Source organism: Leptonychotes weddellii, chromosome 1, assembly GCF_054177405.1.
Source record: "Leptonychotes weddellii isolate Sample4059 chromosome 1, ASM5417740v2, whole genome shotgun sequence".
In the NCBI taxonomy this organism is placed as follows: domain Eukaryota; kingdom Metazoa; phylum Chordata; class Mammalia; order Carnivora; family Phocidae; genus Leptonychotes; species Leptonychotes weddellii.
The window spans coordinates 142,564,980-142,571,217 of record NC_138369.1 but is presented as its reverse complement, the minus strand read 5'-3'; the positions used below and the strand labels follow the sequence as shown (position 1 = coordinate 142,571,217).

At 38.2% G+C, this 6,238-nt stretch overlaps 1 pseudogene; it reads right to left on the bottom strand.

The window, feature by feature from the left end:
* Positions 1 to 4,336: 4,336 nt before the first annotated feature.
* On the bottom strand, positions 4,337 to 4,761 carry LOC102728888 (small ribosomal subunit protein eS26 pseudogene; annotated as a pseudogene).
* Between the last annotated feature and the right edge of the window lie 1,477 nt (positions 4,762 to 6,238).

The following is a 6,238-nucleotide window of genomic DNA, read 5'->3' as shown; positions in this document are numbered from 1 at the left end:
AGACTTTAGTATTATAATTTACAGAGCAAGATCAAGAAATAGAACTCATGTGGGTGATGGCTAAAGGTGAGCACAGGAATAGCTGTGAGAGCCCTGAAGAGGAGGTATTAATTTTTTATTACTATATCTAAGGTCATTAAAAGAAATAGCTGATTTTATAAAACTTAATTACCAAATATTGAAATATTAAAGATTTTTTTTTTTAACTTAAGCTCTAACATAGTTAAATAAAGTGAATTTTGAGAAGGTATCTACTTTGATTCTGGTAATGATTGTATTGTTCATTCATCCTATTTCTACTCATTTATTAAAATCCCTACTAAGATCCTTAACTCTGTGTTGATTGCCAGATGTGCAAAATGTGAAAGGTGATAGAGCCTGCCTTCAAGTAGTTAACAGTTTAATGAGAAAATAGGTGATATGTTAAGTGCTGTGGCCAAGGGGAAGAAACTTCTCAGAGAGCAGTGAGGAGCCAAGCTCACCCCTGCTGAGAAGGCAGCACCTAACCCCAGAGATCCTGGCCCACTGGGTGCCTAGGAAGAAACAGTATTTCAGGTAGAGGAAATAATGATGATGAGATTTGTCCTCAGTGGTCCTCGTAAAGAGGCTTTCATTTATGCAGAACATTAAAAAAATCTTGATCCTCATTGAGAGGTTTCCAGAGGTTATCCTTTATTTTTAGACTTCCAGTGTTTCTTCTTGACCTGTTCCTTGATCAGGTTTCAGATAACATGCTTTATTATGCTTTTTTCTCCTTGTTATTAGGCTCTAGGTTGCTAATGAATTTTGTTGCTCAATTCAGTTGCATCAAATTTAAGTAATTCTGTCTTCCAGAACTGATGTTATTTGCAAATATAGTCTATGGACAAGTGGGCTTAAGCTATCTGACTATTCCCCATAGTCATACCTTTCAACTTTTGCTTTAGCTTGATCATTAAAATGGAGTACACAGTTATTCCAACGTTCCTCATTTTATTATTCCTTGAAGAGTGGTCAAAATAACCTTGTCAGAGAATTTTCGTACCATGCTGTAAACTGTTTCTCCTGTCACATACATTTCTCTTTAATTTTACTGATCTCTAAGGTTCTCCTGACATTTGAAACTTAACATCTTGCTCAATTTCTCTTCATTGTATTAATTTTCAATTTCCCAAGCTGAATCACATTTTAAAGTCCTCTTTAGACTCTCTGGTAGAGCTTTCCTGTCTTTCACAATTTTGTCTCACTTTGTCATTTTGTATTATTTTAAAGCTTATTACATTTATTTAAGAACTGATGTAAAGAGAACTGGATTCTTGGAATAAAGGCCATTCTGATTCCCACACACTTCAAGAGGTTTTGGCAAGGTCAAAATTTGGGGGCGATCAGCTAGGATGTTGAGCTAAAGTCTAAGTTGGAGAGAAAAGAAAGGCTAAGAGTAAAGCAGTAGCATCCATGTACCCCTTTTCCACACTTAACACCAAACCTAAACATGAAAGCAGGAAAGCATCTTCTCTTAGGCGGTTATGTATCTCAAGCCCGTGTTTCCAGAGAATACTTTTAACAAGTCTAATAATTTAGTTGGGAATCTCTTAGAACTTCCTTCCACTTACATCGCAAGGAAGTTGATCTATTTTATTATTTTACTAGACAGTATGGCCCTATTGAATATTCCCTTAAGTAGATTCTCCAAAACACGTTTCTAGTTTATTATGAAAAAGTAACCAGTATTTAAATAGATTTGGAAAATATCAAATGCTATATCATACTTTATATGTTCACTGTAGATATTCCCATGATAAAAGATGGGAAAAATTCCAGACTAATAATTTCTGTTCAACTCTTTTTTAAGTCAATATTTTGAAATGTATTTGATTAAGGAACATTTCTGATGTGGTACAGCTACTGTCTTCTTGTGCAAAAGTGTCCAGAAAATAGAATTCAAGTGAATCCCTCGTTTCCTTCTGGGTCTAACTCATTGAATCTTTCACCTATTACAGGCAGAGTATGGAAAGTTAAGTATTTATAGACAGATGATCCTAAGGAGAAGCTGATATTCCATATCCATTTTTTTTTTTAAGATTTCATTTAATTATTTGAGAGAGAAAGAGTGAGCAAGAGAGAGAGCACATGAGCAGGGGCAGAGGGAGAGGGAGAAGCAGACTCCCCTGCTGAGCAGGGAGCCCGATGTGGGGCTCAATTCCAGGACCCTGGGATCATGACCTGAGCCAAAGGCAGACGCTTAACTGACTGAGCCACCCAGGGGCCCTTCCACATCCATTTCTTTTGAAACCCTGAAACCTGTCCCCTAGCCCAACTCTGACATCAGCTGTGGCTGTTTGGATGGCTCTTTTGCACACGGACAACTTCTCATTCCAAGTTCCTGCTGCCTTCTCCACTTCTCTACCTCAGGAATTTTTGTGAAGTGCGGTAAGTCACTTACCCCAAACAGAAGGCATTCTAAAGATGCTGAGGCAGAGGGTCTGAAAGCGGCATTAACCTCTGAGTGACAACTCCCAGTCAGTAAGGGAACAGATGAATGTCCCAGATTTTGTCCTTTGGGTGGATAATCCTGAGGTGCAGTCTACACGGTTCCTAAGAGGGTCCTCGGTGGGATTGAGTTCATTTGCCCACAGTGGTAACCGCTCAGTCACCTACACTTTATTGGGCTTCTTCCCATTTCTTTCTGCTTTCACTTCTGTTGCCTGAGATCATCCCCCAAATAAGCTGAGTCCTCATCTTAGGGTCTTCTTTTAGGGGAGACCAAATTAAGGCACTCTTTTCTTTATCAAGCAGCAAAAATAGGAAATGGTTAAGTTGACAGCTGGAAGCATATATAATCCATGGGTTCCCTGATTCCCACATGTAGTGGGAAAAATAAATGACGGATGCTTCCATTATCTGTCCCTGTCTACATCTTTGATGTCATCTCCTACTACACTCTTTCTTGCCTTAGGGGTGTAGATTTGCTCTTTCCTCTTTTTGAAATGCTTTTCCCCTGCATCTTTGCATAGGTCCCTTCTTCATTTCATTTAGGTCTATCTCCAATATAATTTCATTAAAGAGACCTTTTGAATTATTTCACTTAGAATATGCCTTAGAATAGTTACTACTCTAACTCATTAATCTATTTTTCTTCATAACACTTAAAATGACTAGTAATATATATGTATATTTTTAAAAGATTTTATTTATCTATTTATTTGAGAGAGAGTGAGAGAGCACACATGTGAGCGAGCATGAGCAGGGGAGGGGCAGAGGGAGAGGGAGAGAATCTCAAGCAGACTCTACACTGAGCATGGAGCCCAGCGTGGGACCCAGTCTCTCACGACCCTGAGATCATGACCTTTGCCAAAACCAAAAGTCAGACGCCTGAGTGACTGAGCCACCCAGGGGCCCCAAAATGACTAATAACATATTGTATATTTATTTATTGACCTAGTTTACATTGGGCTTTCCCCATTACATTAAGCTTCTAAGGACAATGACTTTGTAGGGTTCACTTCTGTATTCCTAACATTAGAACAGTCTCTGGCATGTAGGGAGTGCTTAATACATATTTATTAAAGAGATGAATGTCTGCTTGACTCCCTGCAATGACAAATTTAGTTCTTGCCAGTTCTCATAGGGCTTATTTTCCTTTTCCAGGGATTACATTGCTTTCTCTCTACCTCACACTTTTTATTTAGTTTTCGTTTCTGGGGCTCTATAAACTGGTGATAATTTCCATGGTCCTCACAGCCCAACTGTCTGTCTGAATATGTTTGTTTTGTCCGTACTAGATATAAAGAGAAATGGCATCCAGGATTTCTATTCTGATTTCTTCATAATAACCAATTCTGCTTATTTCTTATGATACCAGTCCAAAATATTGATGCAATTTTACAAGGTTGGCCCTCTTTCTTTCTTTCCTTATTTCCCTCCTTTCTTTCTTCCCTCCCTCCCTCCCCCCTTCCTTCCTTCCTTTCTCTTTTCTTTTGGAATAGCTACTCATTCAGAAAATACAATCTGAGACAATCTAAGAAATAGCCAGTAAATGGACACTCAACATATTTGAATTTTTACAGTGTGTTCCCTATCATTGTTTTCACATAAGAAGGCTGCACAGTGGGTGACATTGTTCATGTGGCTGTTACTAATACTGTTGCTGTGGTGCACACCCATAACAGCAGTAGCTGGTGTCTAAAGGACTTTGTCATTGTGTCCCTTAGATTCCAGAGTACCATAAAGAATCATCCACTGCCTGTCACCCTCTCACTCCTCCACGCCAAAGATGCTCTTCAGAGACATCTATATTTGGAGAAGACATGACCATTATCCTAAGAATGTTTCTTTTCTTTTCTTTCTTTCTTTTTTTTTTTTTTGAAGTATAATCGCCATTTTTTTTTCCCTGGAGAACAGCTTTTCTTTTGTCCTTAAGGACTTAGCTCCTTACATAGGCTTTGGTGGAGGTCATGGGGCAGCACCTGCTGGTCTAAATCGGGGTGGGGATGTTCGGTCCTCCCCTGCTTCACGAGAGCAATTCCTCACTACCTTGCTGTGAATGGCACAATTCACACAATAATGTAGTTTCACATACAGCTTGGGAAGCACATAGGGTCAAAGACAGTCGCTTCGGAAATGTCTCTGACGGCGGTGACCTCTGCTATGTTCTGAATAACGAACTTCTTAATGGCCTTGTCCTTGGGCACACAACGGGTGCATTTGGTGCAGCGAATAGGCTGCACGTGGCCGCGGCCCTTTTTGGCATGACCATTATTCCTTCTTTTCTTGGTCATCTTGGAAGTGAGACCCAAGAGATAAGGATGTTTCTTTTAACAGTGTCTTTTGCTTCTGAAGAAACGCATTCCCACTAAATTCCCCTAGAGGAAGAAAGAATAAAAGTTTGATGCATTATATTTCTGGTTCCAGGTATGATGGGTTATGTGGCTGACACTGTAATTTAACTCATCAGTTTTGGTTTTATTACTTATAAAATATAAAAATGCATTTTTTTTTTCTTATTTGTGTTTTAGTTCTCGGCCATAAATTAACCCAGGTATTCCTAAACATTACTTGAAAAAATAACATCTATAAAGGACTATATGTTTCAGTTAAATTTTTATATTCATTTTTGGCCAATTTTTAAAAAGAAACATTGAGGGCGCCTGGGTGGCTCAGTTGGTTAAGCGACTGCCTTCGGCTCAGGTCATGATCCTGGAGTCCCTGGATTGAGTCCCGCATGGGGCTCCCTGCTCTGCAGGGAGTCTGCTTCTCCCTCTGACCCTCCCCCCTCTCATGTGCTCTCTCTCATTCTCTCTCTCTCAAAAAAATAAATAAAAAATCTTTAAAATAAATAAATAAATAAATAAATAAATAAATAAATAAATAAATAAATAAAATAAAAAGAAACATTGAGCCAGGGTTGTGATGTGACCTACAGTGGAAGATATTGAAAGAGGAATCAGAATTTATAGTTTCAGATTTGTTTCAGTTCATAACAGCTAACACTCCTTCCCAAATTCAGAAAACTTCCTCCACGTACTCCCAAGTGTTTCTTGCATTATCTCATAAGAAACATTAGTTTTAGGAGTTCTGTTTCAATAAACTTCAATAGAGGTTTTCTTAGCTTAAAATAAGTCTATGCCAGTTTGAAAAATAAGACTTTGATTGCCATGTAGAAGTGATTCCAAATAATGTTATTTGCTTTGTGCTGTCTCTCTCTTTCTATTATTCGGTTCCTAATGCAAACAAAGATCTGTATGCTAAAAGCAAAGGTAATGTTAACATTTCCCTAAGTGCCATCAGAAAGTGTCTCAAAACTTATACTGGTTTTATGACTTCAACAAAAAAGGCATTAACATCATAGTCAATGACAGCCAGTTGTCTACCAGGTTGCATCTAGGTGCATCCTTCTATTTTAGAGCTGACACTTAAGCTCAGAGCAGATTTTTAACTCCTCAAACCAAGCAAAATTATTTTTATATGTAAAGAAACTTCATTAGGAAAAAAATAATATATCAGCAGGTACTTAGATCAGTACCATATTATTCTATTTTATGCAACATTGTACTTTTAGTAGTCAGAACAAGAAAGTGTACATTAAGAAGCCTTGAAAGTTACAAAACATTGTTTAAATGTAAAGCAAATCTAAGGCACATACAGGAAAGATGACATGTGGGCTCATTTTCAGTAGCACTTGGGTTCTCTTCTTTATCCTCTCTGAAAACCTCACCTATCACTTCTCTCCCTTCTCACATCTCCACTCAGCTCACGAGAG